A 22,371-nucleotide genomic window follows, 5' to 3' on the forward strand; every position below is an offset into this window, starting at 1 on the left:
AACATCTAGTTTGCCACGCGCTGACAGCCTGAGTATCGGGCCTCAAAGTGTCAAATCAATTTTAAAGACCAAAACAAATCATTGGCATTTGAAAAACAGCAAAAACTCATAACTGAAGGTAAAAATAATTGAAATCAGTTTCGTGGTAACAGCGCCACTAGCGTTCTACTACTAATATTTCTATTGCATGAAATGACGTCTGCTTGTTTATTATTATTCCTATTTTCCTAACAACGGATCAGTTTTAAATCTAGTATTCATTAAAAGTATGTTCTATGTCTCGGGGGGGCCAGATAGCCGTAGCGGTAAACGCGCAGCTATTCAGCAAGACCAAGCTGAGGGTCGTGGGTTCGAATCCCACCGGTCGAGGATCTTTTCGGGTTGGAAATTTTCTCGACTTCCCATGGCATAAAGTATCATCGTACCTGCCACACGATATACGCATGCAAAAATGGTCATTGGCATAGTAAGCTCTCAGTTAATAACTGTGGAAGTGCTCATAAAGAACACTAAGCTGAGAAGCAGGCTCTGTCCCAGTGGGGACGTAACGCCAGAAAGAAGAAGAATGTCTCGATCTTTCCCTATCTCAATGGTCCCTTTGATATCGAGATGTGGAAAGGCGACTGTACTTATTTTTTGCTGTGCAGCCATTAGGCGCATCATGTTTAGCTTTGACGCTTGCCTGGCTGTTGACTAAGCCACATTATGTGGATGCGTTGGTTTTAGCTGTACTTCCAACAGCTAGAATATTATTTGACTTTAGCCTTATACGTTTATAAGAATGGATTTGTAATAAGAAAACATCTCTTGAAGACGATTGTCTTTCGTTCAAGTATTCACAGTTTTCCAATAACAATCATTGTGACGGACATTGTGATATGTGATTATTATTATTATTGCGAGATGTTCAAATAGTGTGTATGCAATGATAAAAATGTTTATCAATCTTAAAAGGTCTTGTTTTTAAGCTTTTGTGTAATGATTTATTGAAAATGTAACACTTGCTCCAGAGCTACAGTTTGATGTTGATAATTGTAGGGGATATTTCATTCAATGTTTCCCATATGTTTGAACTGAAAATCCCATACAAAGTGCAATTCAAATGTTCCAGCTGAATTATCAGCCAGATGAGCTGAACTTTTCAGGCAGTAATTTTGTATCCATAATCTTGGGTGAATTCTACAACTGTATTTTTTTGCCGTACTTTACTGGGCCAGGGATTCTCGGAATTAACGTAAAGTGGAATGAAAATCACAAAATTAAAATGCAGAAAAATACACCCTTCGTAAGAATCAATCTTTTGACAATGTAGAAACAAAAACAACACAAAAATAAGAGAAAACATATTCAATATGAAATAAGATACAAAGGTATCGACCGTGATAATTATATTATTGAATTTGTTTACCAGCATATCGGTCTATTTTGCTCGAAGTGAGAGGGAGCATGGAGAAGAAAGCAATGAATACTAGATGTATAGGTACCGTAAGGGAACTGTTTACTTCATAAGTTACATTAGTAACCTCGAACATCAATTCTCAACATAATACAGTAAAGTTCCTTGGTCTTAGGCGGCGTCCATTTATTACGTAATGCTGAAATTATAAAATTTTCGACCCCTTCCCCCGTCCGTAACGCTTTTTGTATGAAAAACATCCAAATTTGTGTATGAGCCGTGACGTGTGAACCTAATCCCCCCTCCCCCTAGGGCGTTTCGTAATTTTTGGATGTCGTCTTATCAAGAGTACAATGTTTTACGAAGGTCCAAGCTGTCGTGTTCTCTTGATCGCGCTATCGGACTGTTTTTTGGTGAGCTTGTTTCATGCTTTAGTTACACAAGAGTAAAATATTTTAAAATAGGGTGCCGAGCTACTAGGGCACTTCCATGATTTACTTTGGCATGTGGGTTTACTTCTCGGCTGAATTGTCTGAAACTTTGTTATAAGAAGCACTTTGATATAAGGCATATTGTTGTATAATATAAGCTAAGTACCTTTCTAAAAACCGTACTGCCAAAGTAAATCAAATGTGCCAAGAATAGGAACCGGCTCCCTTCATATCTATTGTGATAAATGGTATTAATGTCACGTTTATGGATTTATTCAAAAAACATACCAATCAATGTCACTATAAGTGTCGGCATATTTGAATTCCTGTTAACACATATTGAAGCAGCATACAGCAACAGCATACTACGCCGAGGACCTGGAATCAAATCCCATCTGCGAGATAGTCACTTATGACGAAAAGGTTTTAGTGACGACTTTCTTCGGAAGGGAAGTAGAGCCGTTGATCCCGAGCCAAGGGCTGAAAATCTCGTTAATAAAGATAGTAAAAATCTTGTTTTTGTATAAGTGTCAAAGTTTTCCTCAGAAACTGATATAGCACTATTCATTTGAAACCTCTTTACCAACAAAAGCTTTTCCCTGTGATAATCATGAAGATTCCGAGGTTCCCTCGGATTTAAATAGTGGATTTGTTCCTTTGCTCAACGAACTCATGAAATCATGAAATGTAACATTAAATATGTCCTTATTAATTTTTCAAATGATTCCATCGAATCTCGTTCGAAACGAATTAACACGGAATCCTGCGGCAAAATTTTTGTTTTCTGATTTCGTTTCGTTCCGTTAAGTTGAAAAAAATGGTCGATAACTTATCGCTAATAAACGGAAATATCGAGTGTAATTGTTGGCAATAAGTAAATTCCTAAATAACTATCATCAAATCGTTGTTTTAATTTTATCAACCGACTGCCGATCAAAACATTTCTTTTTCGATAGGTGTCACTTAGTGTGACTGGTTTACTATGAGACTTGTGACATGTGAGACAAAATATTAATGCATATTGGTCTCTAACAGGATGAAGCCTAAAAGCCATCAGGATATCAGGAATCACTGGAAGGTATTTGGAACTTTTAATGGACCTTTAGTAATCTTCTAGAAGCCCCTGTTTACATACATTGGAAAGCTCAGAAACCTCTGAAAACTCTGTAATGGGTATACACTTGTGGACTTTTTTACTCCATATGTCTTATTTATTATAATGCGTATATTTAGCTGTCCCATTCAATTTCTTCCGGAATCCATGAGTTGGTATTGTGTAGAACCTTAGCATGTCCTTTAAAAATCCATGTTGCTCATGATCAGTTAATAAGACAAGACAGCAATGAAAGCGTAAGTTTTTTTTCAGATTCGATCCATTCAATCCTGAATGAAAGTTAATTTTACGTACTGTCAAGCTACCATTCACCGTGCATTTAAGAAAAAAATGCACTTCCAAAAATTATATAATTTTTCCAATTAATTGAAAGCGTACTAGAATACCACTATGTAGCCTGCAATTATATAATAATTCAGGGAAGAATCTAAAACTAGTGATGCATAACAAAAAATTAACCATAAAGATGCAAAGATTCCTTCCCTTCCGCAATTACCGAAAGGACGTAGTTTCGTCTGTTGGTTTCTTGTGCAATATTTATTATTCTGGTCATTCTCTAAGTAGCAACTACGAAGTACGGTACGGTCATCAATGCTCAAGCTCAGTGATCTTATAAAAAAATTCTTCTGTTCTTCAAAGTTTGATGACCTTCCAAAATCAGCTGGCTTAAATATTTGCCATAACCTCACTTCTAATTATAAAGGTGAAAAAAAACGCTATGTAATGTATCATTTTAATTAGTTTTTTTATTAAGTTATTTCATTAAAATAAAAAAGCCAGGAAAACATGATGAAATTTCGTTATATCGTAGGAAGTTACTTTCTCTTTCAATTCAATTGTAAAAATCTTAAATAATATTGTTCTGTAAATAAAGCATTGTTTCTTTCTTTTGATTGTTGTCATTCAAAAGATTAAATTAAAAACAATTAAATATCAAATTCGCTTGAAGAGCTGGCGATGGACCCAGAGGCCAGCTTTTCAAGCGAATCCTAGCGACCTACTACCTTTCCCAACCCCCAACTCCGTAGCACTTATGAGGGTGTCAGTGAGTCGGAGGCCTCTCGTTAAGTAAGTGCTACATCAACATTTCCTTCTCCAATCCCAAGTTACGGTAAAGATGGGCGTGGCCGGGAATAGCGATATTCATGGTTTTGGTTTTCTGTTCAGATAAGCTCAAGGTTAACTCCCAAGCCTTGTTCCTGACATCAGTCTATATGAGACTATCAAAGATAAAACATGAATATAGCTAGTATCCAATCTTCGAAGTATACCGTACTACGCTAACGCTAATTCTATTGTAAGAACATTAAATAGTTGAAATTTTTTTCAACTTGAACATAAATGCTAATTTAAATGCTGTTCACCAATTTAATTTTAAAACCTGGAGAATTATTTAATTTAATTCAATTTCTCGGAACAACCAAAATGGACAAGAAATGGAAGCTCTAACATTCATCGTAAATTCCGATGAAATTGATCACCATGTCGCACGGTTTTATTTCTTACTAATAGAGCAACAATGTTTCCAATCTGTAACATACTAAATGAACAATGTCCTAAAAACTCTCGACTTTTGTGTTGTGAAGATTTTTTTGGGTTCGAGAATGTTTATTTCTATGAAAATAATATAAAATTCCCAGAATCATGTTCCGCGATGTATTGTCAGACATCCTTAACTTCAAGTTTCAAACAAATATTTGAATATTGTGTCAGCCTGAAAGTTTTTGCGGATACTTCAAATGTATCCACACAACAGATTATGTACCACTATGGGGCTGTCCATTTATTATGTAAGACATTTTTGGGGTTTTTCAACCCCCCCTCCCCCCATGGTAAGATTTTTTGTATGAAAATTAAAAATAATTTGTATGGCGCGTAAGAAATCTCAGATCCCTCCTCCCCCCATAAACCCTTACCTAATTAATGGACCGCCCCTATCATTGGACACACACTACTTCTGGATCAGCCACTCTATTTGTTTTTGTTCTAGTGATTGATAAGAGATTCAAACATTGTTCTGCTTTAAGCACTGGACTGGCCCTGAAACAAAAAAAATGTAAAACTCAACGAAACACCCCTCTAAAATTGTGTTGGTAACAGGAAAATCATTCTTCCACACTTTAACGATAGTATAATTATTGATGAAATTCAAGGAAACCCATAATTAAGAATATCTACCTTATTTTCTAAATTACTTTGGAAAAATGAACGATTGATAGGTAAACACGTAAGACATTAAAATCAGTTTACGTCCAAATCTCTCCAAATTACCCTACTTGAAGATCTCTTTAAGGGCATCAGGTCAAGTATTTAAATGCCATTCAAAGTTGAGCTTGCCCAACAACTCAGCACCAGTATTAAGAAAAAAACCGAACCTCGCCTAACTCAATTGGATAATTTCACTCAAAGTACATACAATTAGGTACGCCGATTCGAGCCACACTGATGAGCACTGACCTGTGTCTTGAACCTTAACCACCTAACGTCAAAATCACCACTCCGGTCAAGCCAAATTATCCAACAACTGTTTAGCATGTTGATGACTGATTAGTACCCTTCATTATCGGCGTTCAATTTGGCAAAGCATGAATGAGTGCTTGCTGCTTGTAAGTAGGTACCGTAAAACGGGGTATTTTTGTTTCATTCTGTTTATAAGATTTTTATTTAATATTTTTATAACAAATGATGATATCCTTATTGTCGATTGTATGTGAAAGATTATCTAACGATTCAGTTTGAATGCATTTATAATTGTTCATATAATTTAAAATCGATTTATGATTTCGGGGCAACTTTGATAAAGAGAAACATATGAAATTTCAATACCATACTGCTTTTGGCCATCATTATAGCTGGAACTGGATTGAAATATGTTAATAAAGAAATTGAATTAGATTTCATGCACTTAAGAACAGCATTTATAGAAAAAAGTATTTTTTTAGTCGAAAAAAAAATTGCAAACACCATTAGAAGTCTATAAGAAAATGTATAAAATTATATTTCTGAAGATTTAACGATTAATTGTTATTTTTCGACTTTAAAATCATGTTGAGTTTTATTATTATGTAAAATTATAGATTCATTCAAAATGAATCGTTACGCAATCTCTCAACTGTAATCGATAACAGAGATACCACCCGAGGAGGAACAAATAACTCCCCAATAACTTATGCATACCATTTTTTGGTATCATACCAAAATTAGGTATTGTTCAGTTGTCAATACCTCAATTTGGTATTATAATGGTATTGAAAAAAATCTTTAAAACAATTAAAAATACTTCATTGAGGTATTAAACAGCTATTGAGGTCTGCTGGAGGTATTGAACTACAATTGAAAAAAATCATTTTTATATGAAAATCCATCAAGTATTATTGAGGTATTACAATACCTGATCTAGTTATCAGTTTGGTGTTCGTAGAATATGCTTGAGATATTATTTGAGGTATTTTACCTCTTATGCAGGGCTAATTCATACCTCATTCAGGTATGTAGTATTGGAAATTATCTGGTATGGAATACCTCAATTTGGTATTCAGTAGTTATTTTCTTCTGCTCGGGCAGTACATGTTTTTAAAATGCAGAAAAACATAATGCAGAATTAATCACATATTTTTCCAATCAAAGTTACTTCGTTTTACAGTACCCATAGATCTGTCCACTTGGTTACACTCCACGGACCGGTGACCGTTGAATGTCGGTGCCTCAGAAACGTACACACAGAAAGTGAAATTTCCATAATAACCACTAATCGTGTCGCACGACTCGGTCGAAAGCAATGCAAAAAATGGCGCAAAAAGGCTGCCATAGTATAGCACCTTAGTGCTGCTCTATAGGTCGTTAGCACCAAGCAGAAAACGAGGTGGCGTTGCAGTTGAGTTGTCTGGCGAGCTGCATCACACCGCAAAGAAAATAATTGCGATCTTGAACTTGGGGGCAGGTGTGTTTTGCCAGGCCCGGTTTTGGTTGCTTTCATTTGGTCCGTTGATTGGCGGTATTGCGTGCCAGAGAGTGTCCGATACCTTCAGTAAAGCGTGAGCTGAGGCAGATCACTTTCTAGCGATGATAAATAGTAGCAATTACCGGCGGATTTCGGCAAAAGGGAAAATTATCTAAACGTGTTTTTGGGACGCTTAACGAAGGCGTGACTTTTTCGGAAGTGTTTTGTAGATTTTTAAAATTCAGCTTTGAATGAGATTTAATTCGAATTGTGTACTTAAAATAAATTGCGGTCAGTGTCGGCAGGCGCATTATGCTATCAGGTATCAGAAGGCCGGCTTCAGAGACACGTTCTCCATAAATTATTGATATATGGGAGAAAATAGTGGTTCGGTCTCTAGTAGAGGGAAAATCGCATAAGCGAAGTGAGATCATATCACAAAAAGTTCCAATAGCGCTTAAGATAAGGAATGTGGGGGCCGTCCTTAGCCGACTGGTTAGAGTCCGCGGCTACAGAGCAAAGCCATGCTGAAGGTGTCTGGGTACGATTCCCGGTCGGTCCAGGATCTCTTCGTGATGGAAATTTCCTTGACTTCCCTGGGCATAGAGTATAATCGTACCTGCCTGCCACACGATATACGAATGCGAAAAAGGCAACATTGGTAAAGAAAGCTCTCAGTTAATAACTGTGGAAGTACTCATAAGAACACTAAGCTGAGAAGCAGGCTCTATCCCAGTAAGGGCGTTGATGCTAAGAATAAGACGAAGATGTATGCTTTGCATGATTGAAACTAAAATAATGTTACGTGTAAATTAAGATTTTATTGGCGTGTATTTCATGATTTCATGATTTGAATCGACACTTTTCTTCGCAAGAAATTGAAAACATGACGCACAGCTGGTGTTACTGTATAATGATTCATGATTGTATTGTATTAGGTCGTGGTGTACTTATAAAACATCAAAACATTCCCGAAATGATGACTCGTTTTCTTTGTTTAGAGTGCCACTTTTTAACCCTTTTCTTACGATATTTTTGAACTAAATGTGAATTTTCTTCGCTCGAGTTCCATAATATGGCATCTCCTACACTGTTTGTCATATATTTTGGAAACCTTGTATATAACGAGATTCGAGACGAATTATAATATACATTTTCTTTAATATGCTTCTTTGGTACAGAGCTTATCCATGAAAGTTTGAGAAATTATAATTTTTGGAATAATTAAGCCGGTGGTGTCCGGTGGAGTAATTAGAATTAAGAAGGCATACAGGTATTACTGAAGAAATTTCTGGTGAAATCACTGGTTGAATTGTTTATAGAATACTTAGTATTCCTGCACACCAAAAAATCTTAAATTTCCACGACACGTGATCGTTTCTGACCGTCATGTAAATGGGTTGTAACTGAATATTCAACGATAAATAAAATGCCTCATCGCATTCAAGAATGCTAACAAGCTTGATCGACACTGAAACATTTCGTGCTCTTGCATCAAACCAATATCGTATGCTTTCTTGCATCTTGAAAATGAAATTGCAAACGAGATTGCTCTGGTTACACGATTATACCTTGAAAAATCTGTCAAAAATAATGCACGTGAATGGAACGGCGGCACAGTCATTTTATGTAGGAGGAGATCCCCCAGTACCGGACACTTAAGCCAATAAATTCATAGTTAAAAAATATTGGTTCAGTGTGACCCTGTTACCCATTTATGACAAATATTATTATTTATGTAGTGTGGAACACTAAATTTGAAAATATAGATATGAATTTTGAACATTTGTTACTACATTTTGATGACGTATTCTAGTACCAAATTGACCAATCATAAAAGGTGGCTCCCAATATCAGACACAATCTGGAAAAGGCTCGATTTCTGTTGATTTGTAACTCATCGAGTGTTTTTTCTTCAGGAGTAGTATTTCATAGCCAATTTTATGAATTTGCAATATTTACAAGAACTATTTGAGTGTTACTTAGTATGCAAGATGTGCATCAAAAACCTCTTTCATATATGATGGAAAATAACACATTTTACGATGTTGCTCTGAATGTTAATTCTTATTATTTTTATTGCATGCTTGATACCATGATCGACGGAATCCATGAAAAATGAATGTTTTTTCGAGACGCTGGTGCAGAAATTGCATAGATATAATATAACAAATCAAGCTATCCGAAACTGGGGGACAGTAGGTGTTTGATCAAATGGTAGTTTGTCCACATTTCGTTTAAATAGGGTATAAAATACATGCATACTTTCCAATTGTGATTATATTCGATCATGCTTGCGTGATCCAAACTATTCTACCATTTTCAAAATAATACGTCAACTTTTTATCGATTTTCAAACATCTCTACTTTTTTTAAAAAAGCATGCATATTTCAAGGATTTGTTATTCTACGCAAACATTACCCTCCATAAAAATTTTCTTTTCTTTCAATACACCATCTTGATTGGACCATGATTCCTCAATTTTCGAATTGGTCGGGTATTGGGTGCTGTCCGGAACTGGGGGATCTCCCCCTACATTGATAATGATAATGATTGATTTGGTCGAATAAAATCATGTAAAGGAAGACATTATGCTTGCAATGTTCCTTCAAAGTGTGTAATATCGTAGTGATCTAACATAAATATGTTCATAAAGCTTTCAAAAGTATATTTATTTTTCTAGATCCACAATACATAGATGACCCGATTTTGTCAGCCCCTTTATGCAAAGAAACAATATTAATTCCGCTTTAGTATCGAATATTTTCCAAGTTGTTTAGTACCCGTTGAAGTCACTATGAATATGCATCATATAGGAAGCAGAACTCTCATAAATTGGTTACCTTTTGGAAGGGAACTAAAACAAAACTGTTGAAAAATGGTCTGGCAAAATCGGATCATCTGTGTATTGTGGATCTAAGAAAAATAGAAACTTCTTGAAAAATTGATGATCTGTCATATTTATGTTACATCACTACGGTGGCTATTAGGTGAAATAATTTCTTGATTTCTTGAAAGAAGATCAAATACATCGAATAATTAGGGCAATTCGCCTTATGTTGAACGGCTAAAAACCCCGCCTATTGTTGAACAGTCCGTGTATTCCTTGTTCAACAATTAGCGAGCATTTTTTCGTTCAACAATTGGCGAATTACCCTAAGTGATCCAACATTAATGTAATGGTTGTGTCGGTTCTCCGAATAGTTCATTTCTCCGAAAAGTTTTTGGCCCTCATGATTGTTTTAACTTTATACATTTCAAGGTAGCAGAGTTGCACAATATCAGTCAAATCAGCTGATGGCTGATGTTCTAAAACTATCAATATCAGTTGCGAACTATCAATATCACGTTGATTTGACAACCAACAGCGGTGATGCGACATCGCACACTAGATCACAATCACTGCAGAATGAGTGATCACGTGGTAATTACCCACGCTATTAATGTTTTTCAGTGACCAACACACAGTTTTAATCCGTCTGCAGCACTATTGAGAATATCGTACCGATAAATTGCAAGCGTTGATAGTGACAGCAAGCAACTCTGCAAGGTAGTCAACGAACCGGTCATCTGATATGCACGAGAGTGGTTTACAGTTTAAAAGAACTTTAAGTTCCAATCACACATTTCCTCCTTACCAGTTTTACGATTAACCCCTATACCGGCAGCTTCATTTTTTCACCACAAAAAAATATTCAAACAGCGATAACTTTTTCGTTTTTCAATGCTTTTGCACCATTTTTTCTCAAGCACTCAAAAAACTCTTCTATATTGAGAATCTGTGTCGATATTGATCTTAAGTCATCTAGATCCTGAGATATTCCGAAATTCCTTGGGGGACCGACTTTTTTCTATAATCTACGTAAATATCTCAGGCTACAGATTTTTTGTCATGTTCGGTCATTCACTGTTCGAAACAATACTTCAATGGGACTTTGTTGTGAAAAAATGAAGCAAATTGGGGCAACCGTTTTGGAGTAATGAACATTTATGTGTCTGGTACCAATCTGGCCGTATGAAGATTTTAAAAACTTCAAAAAACACCTTTTTGTAATTTTCAGATTTCTTGAAGCCTACTCAACCGATTTGTATGATTTTTTCAGTGAAGCTCCTTATAACCTGATATTGTATAGCCCTCATTTTAGTTTTTTGATAAATAGATTAAAAACAAAATGGCGCCCAAAGAATTTTTGTATGTGAAATGTCGGTCCCCCAAGGAACTTCTGAATATCTTCAAAACGATATGACCAATGATCAATATTGATACAGACTCTTAAAATAGAAGAAATTTTTGAGAGCTTGTGAAAAAATGGTGCAAAAATATCGAAAAACAAAAAAGTTATCGCTTCTTCGACAGAACCGATGTTAGCACTTCCCTAACAATGTTGCACGTAAATATTACTGTTTTGGTTATCTGAACTGGAGCGCTTGCAGCTCGAACTGAAGTACATGCGGCTTGAGTGTCAATCACGAAAGATTTACACAATTTATCTCACATTTTATTGTATTCTGATAACTCACACCGCTTTTCATTTATTTTTTACATTTCTTCTCTAATTTTCTCAAAAAAAAAATCACTTTCACTAGTAAAAATTAGGCTTTCCAATTGTTGTCCGGATTTAAAACCACTGACTCGAAATCCCGGACAGTCTGTCGAAACACCATAAAATACATATTTGCATCCTAATCTTCAACAATCTTGTTACCAAACTTTCAAAAAAGCTTCATATTAACAATTTTGTTCAAAACACTGCATGAAAAAAGACTCACACACTTTATCTGCAAACAAAACGTTGTTCGTGTTTTGGCTTGCGCGTCTATAGATTTTCGAACTTGAATCTACATGGACCGCGACGAAATGACGTTCAACCGGAACTACTAATTTGTTGTTATTTTTATCAATTTTTTGGCAGTGGTAACTAGATTTAAAATGTTAGTACAATATTCAACAATGGTGAAGGAAATAATTTGAATAAAACCCAAACATATTAGCATTCAAATCTAGCTTTAATTAATGAATATTACCACAGTGTCCGGATATTGGTACCGTCCGGATTTTGATTCATCACGGTACAGTTCGTATACTGACATTTTAGTGAAGTTTGATGTCAGCGACATCCAAAGGTCAGTAAAAAATCCAGTTGCTGACCGCTCGGCTGTGCAGATCTCGGTAGAAGAATGAAATTTAGCCGAGCTCAACTGAGTGTGTTGCTAGGAGCCCTTTCAGGTATCAGAGCGTTTCTCAATTTTTCTCGTTTTTCTTACATTTGATATGATTTTTCAAAAAAAATGAATGAATGCAGCTCGACGTACTTGGGAACTAACCGAGGGTAACTGAAAAATATTGCCATTTTATGGCCTTAAAACAAGCATTTGCTTAATGTGTCCATTGTGCCCTTAATCTCCCTACAACGATCGATACAAGTATGACACAGGCACATAATTCCAAAAGATTAGCGAATTGAGTTGTTTTTTTTTATTTAAACTGGGAAATTCATTGGAAAATGGTTCAGGGTGTCCAAAATATGTTGGGGTTGAAATTATATTTGTTACCCTACTAGCACCCAAAGCTTATGGCTATATATAGAGTTCTGTTTTCTAACAATTTGTTACATGTTTGAAAACATGTTAAAATTATTCCTGATATGGACTAAAATTGAATTTCCATTTAAAGGGTATTTAATAGTGTTTATATTTAATGACAATATTATCAAATACCTTTGAAGTCGACTAGGATGACCAAACTATCACATATCATTTATTCCCTAAGTTGTTCCAAAACCACCAAAACACAATGAATCACGTGATACGCCAACATGTAGGCAATTTGGTAAGGAATTTATGCATTCGTTACTGTAACTCGTTTATGTTTGCTGATTTGAACGTACTTAAAAAAATTTGAAAATAAGTTCGCTTTTGGCGATTTCATATTAAAAAAAAAGTATTCTAGTTGTCCTAGCGTTGCTTGGGGAATTTACGTGAGGCATGAATCTTCGGTAAGGTCATTTATAATCATACAAATCATTGTTTCTAAAAGTTGCAAATAATACACATAAACTAAAATCAATTTGCACGAAAATCATAGCTTGAATAAGTTGGACAGTAAAATTTTGAGAAACACCATTGAATATTTCAACGAAATTTGTTAATTCGCACATTTTTCGTTGCAAAATGCAGTTTGGTATTGTTTAGCTTAATCTTTTCAAAACGAAATCTCACAACAATAAGTCGTCAAAAGAACATCCATGAGCCACCTGGAGTAAGTATCACATCTATGTTGTCATAGGAAAGAACACAACTAACCATAGCAAACACCTACAACTTATCTAATTCATACGGCTGCTACAAGCGCCAGCAAACTTGCTTTGAAAGGTTACAGCAGGACCGTTCGTTACTGCTTCACGCGCGGCAAGTGTTCAATTGCAATCACTTTTTCTATTTATATTCGCCGTACATGATTGACTTGAAACACGTTTCTGCTGCGTTCGTTTTCTTCGAGCGCACATTCGCACAAACAAAATTTATCAGCCGTAGCAACTCACTCGATACGCAAGTGACTCCGTGGCGCAACGGTAGCGCGTCTGACTCCAGATCAGAAGGTTGCGTGTTCAAATCACGTCGGGGTCAATCGGAATTATCTTTTTTATGTTTGTCTTCCTGCATTCTACGTTTAACAGGATCAAACACCCCTCGATTTTATGGCACGTCCCAAAAAGAACGAAATGGCCATCGTAAATATTTTTCACACACATCGCGCCATCCATTTCTCATGTGCATCGCGCCGCGGCATCGACCATGCTTATAAAGAAATTATAATTACACTAAAGAGACTTAATTTCCTCTCCGCTTTGGTCGGTGCTTTGCTTAGATAGATTTCGACCTGCTCGCTCGGGGCTCGTGAGATTCAATTTGGGCTGAAGAGTGAGCATTTGGTTGAGCGAATCAAGTACGGAAGCAGTTATCGTAAAATAAAAAATGTTGAGATGCTTGACCGCTGATGTTTCTCCTCTAGCCGAGCCACGCTACCATTCCGTGTCGCTATCTTATCTTTTCTCAACCGAACGAATGGGTCATCGGCGCGCGTGGTGCGAAGTTTTGGTTTCTTTTAACATTGAATTTCGGTGCTACCGGAAGGCTCCCTGCAAGGTGCGCGCTTGGAAGCATGCGATAACATAGGTTATTAATGCGGCTAAGAGGCTTATTTCGTACGCTTGCGGCGTGGGGTCATAAGCGTTATCAAGATGTTCGTTTGCCTAAATGAGTTAAGTGTGTCGGTTGATGTAGTGTCATCTATATTGGAAGTTTGGTGCTCGTGAGAAAACGATGACTGGAATTTTATACATGTTTCAATTAAAAAACAGTCGCCTCGCCACATCTCGATATCGAAGGGACCAACGAGATATGAAGAGATCAAGACAAAGAACACTTTTTTTTTTAAATTTCTCCATTAGTATCAATCCAAACATAACATTCAATTCTTATACAGCCATTCCATGAAAAACCGATCTAGTAGGTCTCCGAATTCCGTGAAAATTTGCTATTTTGTTCCTTATCCGAAATAAGGATACACGTATTTTTGGATTTTTTGATTAGGGTGACCATTTCCGAAATAGGGTGAACAGAAAAATCGCGATTTTGCAAAATTTTTATTTAAAAAAAAATTATAACTTTTGAACCGTTTGACCGATTTTCAATCTTTTTGGACGCAATGAAGGCTAAAGATTTTGATTTTTCAGGAGAAATATAAAATTTCACAAAAATTGTGTTTTTTACATGAAAAAACTCAATAGTTTCCGTTTTTTCGTGTTTTGAAGGCCTCGGGACCAAAGGGGCTATTGCTGCTCTCATTTTTTCTTAAAAGTTCAGAAAATTTTACGTAAACTGTCAAATTTTCAGCAATGTATGTTTTTTTTGAGATATATTTTTTTGAAAATAAAAAAACAGTCATTTTTCATCGGCACACACTGTAGATCTCAGCGCATTAGATTTGTAATGTTTAAAAAAAATCATAACTTTTGAACAGCTCAACCGATTTCCAATCTTTTTTTATGGAATGAAAGCTTAAGGTCTCAACTTTTCAGAAAAAAATAGAAAACTTTAAAAAAAAATTCAAACATATGAAAATTTCTAAAAAAAACTAGAAATTTTTATATTTTTTCACGTTTAAACATATTTTTATCAGATTTTTCAATTTTGTCTGAATAGTTGAAATTTTAAGCTTTCATTCCATACAAAAAGATTGGAAATCGGTTAAGCTGTTCAAAAGTTTTTTTTTGTTAACATTACAAATCTAATGCGCTGAGACCTACAGTGTGTGCCGATAAAAAATGACTGATTTTTTATTTTCAAAAAAATATATCTCAAAAACTAAAAAACATACATCGCTGAAAATTTGACAGTATACGTAAAAATTTCTGAACTTTCAAGAAAAAATGAGAACAGCGATAGCCCCTTTGGTCCCGAGGCCTTCAAAACACGAAAAAACGGAAACTATTCAGTTTTTTCATGTAAAAACACAATTTTTGTGAAATTTTATATTTTTCTGAAAAATCAAAATCTTTAGCCTTCATTGCGTCCAAAAAGATTGAAAATCGGTTGAACGGTTCATAAGTTATAATTTTTTTATAAATAAAAATTTTGCAAAATCGCGATTTTTCTCTTCACTCTATTTCGGAAATGGTCACCCTAATCAAACAATCCAAAAATACGTGTATCCTTATTTCGGATAAGGAACAAAATAGCAAATTTTCACGGAATTCGGAGACCCACTAGATCGGTTTTTCATGGAATGGCTGTATATCTAGGTGTTCTGTGTGATTAGACAACACTTTCATTCTAATTTGGCAAAACAAATTTGAAATTTTATTAACATTTTGTTAACAATATATTACATTTCTTTTGCCGTAGCAGTTCAGATTTTTAACAGGTTAGTTGATTTCACCTGCTTGTAAGAGGAAAAAACACTTTCAATTTACGCTTTATTCATAAACGATTTATTCAATTCATAACTAGGGGATAGAAACATTTTACATATTTGTTACTATTGGCTTGAATGCCCTCAATGTGATTTTTGAAAGTTAAATTCTTATGTAGCATGGGCCCTAGATACTTAACTTCATCTGACCAATTTATTGAAACTCCTCTCATCGTGACATCATGTCTTCTTGAAGGTTTCAAATAAAGAGCTTTTGGTTTATGTGGGAATATTATTAGTAGAGTTTTGGAAGCATTAGGAGGAATCTTCCATTTTTGCAAGTATGAAGAAAAAATATCCAACCTTTTTTGCAATCGATTAAAGATGACACGCAGGCTACGTTCTTTGGCGGAGAGGCCTGTGTCATCCGCAAACAAAGATTTCTGACATCCATGAGGTAAGCCAGATGTGAAAATATTGTATAATATTGGCCCCAAAATGATGCCTTGAGGAACACCGCTCTTACATGAAGTCTTTCAGACCTGGAGTTTTGATAATTAACTTGAAGTGTACGATTTGACAGATAACTTTGAATTATTCTAACAATGTATGTTGGAAAATTAAAGTTTTTTTTAATTTTATGATCAAGCCTTTATGTCAAACACTGTCGATTGCTTTTTCTATGTCTAGAAGAGCAAGACCAGTAAAATAGCCTTCAGTTTTGTAGGAAAGGAGCAAACTTGTTACACGTAAAAGTTGGCAACAAAGATGACTAAAGTCAGTTATGACCAAATCAATCGTAGAAGTGTTTCTAGAAGAGGAAAAACATGTTGGGCTATCAGGATATTGAATTGAGAAATATCCCGAAGAGCACTCATCAAATAAAATTCTGCCGTTGGTATTACTTTGAGAATTATTCCAAAACCGATGTTTGGCATTAAAGACACCAATGACAAAAAATTTTGACTTATTGCGAGTCAATTTTCGCAAGTCAGTTTGGAGCAAATTAACTTGCTGTCCAGAGCATTGAAAAGGCAAACAGTTAGCTATGAAAGTATATTTACCAAACTGTGTTTCAACAGAAACACCCAAAGTTTTTAAATTTTCGGTTTCAAATGAAGAAAAAAGTAGATGTTTTATAAGCCTATGAATGATGATTGCAACTCCCCCACATGCCCCATCAAGTCGATCATTACGATAAACAAAAGAGTTAGGATCTCTTTTGAGTTTAGATCCAGCTTTCAAATACGTTTCAGTAATAACTGCTACATGCACCTTATTAGCTGTAAGAAAATTAAACAGCTCGTCCTCTTAACCAATCAGAGAACGAGCATTCCAATTTGAAATACTTAAATTATTATTTGGATTCATTAGAAAACCGTAATCCAATAACAATTTGATTAGTAAATTTTACACCCGCAATTTGCGCATATGAACTTATCGGTATCTTCCTTCATTGGACAGACGTCCTTAGCGTGAGAAAAACCTCCACAAATCATGCATTTAGCATCCATGCGGCAATTTTTTCGTATCGTGAGCCCACTTTTGAAACCGACGGCACTGAGTGGGGTTCTGGTAATTTCCTCCATGTTTCTGGAAGTGCTCCCACGTCACACGGACATCGAACAAGCTTTTTCTAAAGCTCTAATATTATTTGGTTCTTTTTTGTTAAAGTGAACTAAATAATATTCTTAAGAAAGCCCTTTCCGAACAATCCCAGATTTTGTTCTCTTTTTCATAATGATTACTTGGACTGGGTAAAATCCAAGTAAATCATTTATTTCATTTTTGATCTCTTCGGGAGACTTATAGTCACTTGAGAGACCTTTCAAGAAAACTTTGAACAAACGTTCAGTTTTGTCGTCATAAGTAAAAAAATTGTACTTCTTCTCTTCAAGATGTTTGAGAAGAAGTTTGCGATCTTTAAGAGTTTCCGGCAAAACGCGACAGTCTCCTTTCTTTGCGATTTGGAAGGAAACCTTGATTCCCCTAATGGAAATCAAGATCTCCTGCCTAAATCCCCCAAATTCGGAACAACTGACCACGATAGGCGGCTCTCTTTGTTTCCTCAATTGAATCGAAGAGCCTGGGCTACCAGCTGATTCGATTTGGTGTGAATTCAGAGATTCACCCTTCCTTTTGTTCGTAGTTGCAACCATGTTTAGTGAATAAACGAAAGAAGACGTGACCCTTTAAGAGGTTTTTTCACAAGACGATATCCAAGAAGGATTACCACCGCTAGCTTTCACTAACGGGTCCAAAGAAAAATCGAAGGCACGGCCCTAACAAGGATCGTAAAGGGATCAATAGTAGAAAAACAGTACTTAAAAGTACTGTTCATGTAGCGATGACTGAGAAGTATTATTTTATTGCTTTAAGTACTTTTTAAAAAACTTCCAAGAGCAGAGAGAATTTATGTACGCACAACACGAAGGTACGATGCGTACTGTACAGATAAATGATAGTGTTGGCTAACACAGAACACCTAGATAAAAGAAATTAATGTAATTTTTGAAATTATACTTATAAAGAAATTCTAAAAAGGTAAAAGATTTGTTTGCGTATGAGCACAGGTTAAGGTGAAGATGAATCGAAGCCAAACCTAAAATTTTCAAGAGCAGAAATCTGGAGAACCGAACACCCGTTTGAGCTGAAAACTTAATCGATTGGTCACCACCAGCGAAAGACCAATCGATTAAGTTTTCAGCTTAAACGGATGTTTGGTTCTCCAGATCCGTGCTCTTGAAAATTTGAAGTTTGGCTTCGATTCATCTTCACCTTAACGCAAGAGCTGATTCATTGTACGTACATTTTAGTTGTTTGGAAAGTAGGGATACTAGGACATTGAATTTAGGAATATTCTGAAGAGCTCTCGTAAAAAAAGCCTGTCTATGGAATTGCCTTCAGGATTGTTCCACGAGTTATGTCTCGCATTAAAGTCTCAAGTGACAAAACAATAGACTTAATGCAAATCAGTTTGAAGCAGATATATTTTCCTGTCCAGTGCATTGAAAAGTCAAATTGGGAAGCTATGAAATTAAATTAATTAGGCTGTGCTTCAACAGAAACACCCAAAGTGGCAAAAACTTTAGTTTCCAATGACAAAAATAATATTCCGAACACTTAAGGCCAACCTAGACTTCAAACGCATCTGATAGGCGTAAATTATACACAGCGCAACAAAAATGACGAGTTTGCGTGTCTCAAGGATCAAATTATGTGTCTCTAGATTTGGGGTTGCTGAATCTGATGCCATTCTCAAAAATGTTCCAGCACGTCACAGTTTTTAGCTACAGGTCGCCAAAGTTGCATAAAACACTGGTTTATGGATGTTTACATAAATTTTAAGGTATAATTTATCAAACTTTTTAATGATCTTATACACCAAGCATGCATAATAGGACTCAAATTTTCATTTTAGATGTAATTTGGTTGAAATTTCCCGATTAAATTTAGATTAAACCAATTTTTTCAACATGCTTGCTGTCTCCATACAAAATTCTTCGTTTCACTTATATGAAAAAATACAATACTTTTTTAAACCATCACAAAATAACTTTTCCACATCGAAAATATTGTAAACTTTGTTGATAAGTATTGTTATACACATAAACTTTGAATTCTGTGACAAATTAAGCAAATAAATTTCCTTACAATCTGGCAAACTTGCATGCAAGTTGGCTAAAATAGTCATTTTTTGCATTTTCAACTGCCAATATCTCAAAAACTAGACGTGCTATGATATTTTTGAAAGCGGCAATGGATTCAGCAACCCTTAATTAAGTGTATAGCGGTATTTTGGTGCTTGAGACAAAAACGTGTTCCGCAGTGTTACACAGCTAAAAATATGTTAAAAATTTAAGTTTATTTTCATGCACATATTTGGAGCATCGAAATAAACCTAAATTTCAACGACCAAACCATTATTTTTCAATCGAATTCATTATAAATTTACACGATCATGTAATATTCAACCATTTTTAGTTGAGAATTGAATGTATATTAATTTAAATTTACATGATGCTGTAACAACACACGAATTTGATTTAGTTTTATAGTAGACTACAGTTTACATCACATTGAAAATTCAATATTTTTTATCTGTGTATCTGTGATTTGTGAATATTAAATTTCTCACAATTTCTAACTGTTTGCTGTTGGGTTTGCTTATCAAATAGTTTATTTAAATTCGTTTAATAAGGAACAACATTTTGATTCAAATGCCTAACACTGTGCTCATTCTGTCTCATATTTCGAACATCTTGATTCAAATTCCGAACAGCACGATTAAATTCTATTTAAAAGAATAATTTTTCAAATAAATTTATCTGAGCTAGTTCTATCGTCTTTGAGCTAGAGAATCATCACTATTCACGAGATATAAAATAGATTTGAAGATGTTAAAATCGAATTGCATATTTCACATTGACATATTGACATATTTCAGCGAAACATTTCAACCAAGTCGCCATACAAAAAACGAGTGTTCAGAATATGAGACTGTTCGGAATTTGAAACAAGATGGTTCACAATCCGATTTCCTGAATCCTAGACATCTGACAAATTCTGATGAGACAGATATTATCTTTATTTGTATTTTATTTCTCAATCAGGAAAGCTATATTTTAAAGACTTGACTCTCACCAGTAGGAAAAAAGGAAGCAGAGGAGACTGCTCTTTTTGCTGTCGAATCATCATCTTGCTGCACAGCGTGTCGTCGTCGGGGGAACTCTCCAAAGTCATTTTTTTAACTTGCCTTTAAGCCGTCATCTTCGATCCAATTTATGGGCGTCACCATAAATCGATGAAAGCAAAATGCCCCCAGTCAGCACGAACAAATCAGCCGAAAATAAAAGTAGCCAATATCGCCACCAGTTTAATTAAGTTTCACACCGCACCAACTAACCGGTTGATAATATTATTCATCATAATAGTGAACGAATGTAAAAATTATATTTTATTGTGGGAACTCTTCCCCACATAATGCGATGGAGTCAGAAGCAGATCTTTTGAAAATTGCGGATTGGATATCTCTGACAAATAAGTCAGCGATCATCACACAATGTAGCGTCATATGTTAAAAATGAGTGCTCAAACATTTCGGCATTTTTTCTGTTGTTCTCCTTTCCGTTGTTGAGGGTATGCGATATTTCGAAAGATTCTGTCAAATACCAATTCTGGCAAATAGTCCCAGTCAACATTTTGGTTTGTATAACTTGGTATAAACATCATTCTGTATGAACTAATCTACTCGTATAGAATGCATATATTCTATATATGTTATATACCTACCAATGTAAAGACTATATACGCACTTCGAACGAGTTTTCCAGATTTTCTGCAATCATAAATACGATGGCACAAAATATCGATGAAAATAAAAAAAATACACCTAGGCACGAACACGAGATCTTTGTATTCCCAATCGAACATCTTGACACTTTACCACCAGGAAGGAGAAACGTTGTTTGCCTAGCTTCATATACCTTCCGAGTACCCCTTTTGGTTTGGCCACTTTAAATCAGAACACTTTTCAATTTGTTTCCCGCTAATTTGCATATCGTTCAAATTAAAAATGATTCAAACGTCATTTAGCTCATGGAACGGAGTAGATCGAAATGGAACATCGCGAAACGAAACGTACAATCAGAACAAAACAGTCAAAGGGGTGACCAGAAACACGGCGATAGGATAACTGAAATTTTAGAATAGAGATGAACCTTAATGGTTTGCATTATATTGCCTTGCATTGCACGATTCTGATTCTTGTCGTACTAATATGTGATTTTGAATGCATATTCTTATTTGATCCGTGTTCACTGAAAGAAATTCTGCGAAACCCCACGAGAGGCGAAATTTATGTTTTACAATTTTATTTCGTTTCGTCAAACTGGGAAAAAATGCAATTAAGAAACGTGAGAAATGAAACCAAACGGAATTTCGCAAAATTCCACATAAAATATCGCACAAAACTCTCTCAATGCTTGAAATGAAACTAAATAAGAGCACAAATGGTAATCGAAACATGCGTAAATGTTAAAAGATAATCAATGAGGGTGGAATTAAAAGGTACAATACACAAATATACTTTTTTGGCTCTCTTCATCAGCAATAATCAAACATTAATATTACGTTTTTTCGCTTAAATTTAAAGAAATTATCACCGCATTACAGACAACAAATGCATTGCAATGGTACATTCCCAAAAAAAAAACTGGTTTTAAAAAGTTGTAAAATGATTATGATTGTTTTTCTCTTAACTCTTAAAGCCCCGGGACAGATATTTCATTCGCAATCGACTGGTGCTTAGAAACAAATAAGTTACATGAAATTCGGGGTTTTTCACTATGATTGATGGGATTAGTTAGACTTCCTCCGAGTGGGGTTTTCGAACCGGAAGTACCCAGAAAGTACTTCCGGAATCAGGTTTCGGCTTTCGTAAATGTAAAATTGCGTGAAAAGGTCTGTCACGGGGATTTGAAGGTTAAAGTCTGTATAATTTCGGAATGCTACGTTCAGACTAAAGACTGAAATTACGTAAAATAGGCTATCTTGATATCAAACGTCATACCTAT

At 35.3% G+C, this 22,371-nt stretch overlaps 1 protein-coding gene and 1 non-coding gene across 2 annotated transcripts in view; both read left to right on the forward strand.

The window, feature by feature from the left end:
- LOC110676874 (nuclear pore complex protein DDB_G0274915-like) overlaps positions 1–22,371 on the forward strand; it is a 156,777-nt gene that overhangs the window by 61,763 nt on the left and 72,643 nt on the right. The gene's annotated exons all lie outside the window — the stretch shown is intronic.
- Trnaw-cca lies at positions 13,438–13,509 on the forward strand. The gene has a single exon. It is a non-coding gene; the product is annotated as a tRNA-Trp (tRNA).

The sequence above is a fragment of the Aedes aegypti genome, chromosome 2 (assembly GCF_002204515.2).
Source record: "Aedes aegypti strain LVP_AGWG chromosome 2, AaegL5.0 Primary Assembly, whole genome shotgun sequence".
Lineage (NCBI taxonomy): Eukaryota > Metazoa > Arthropoda > Insecta > Diptera > Culicidae > Aedes > Aedes aegypti.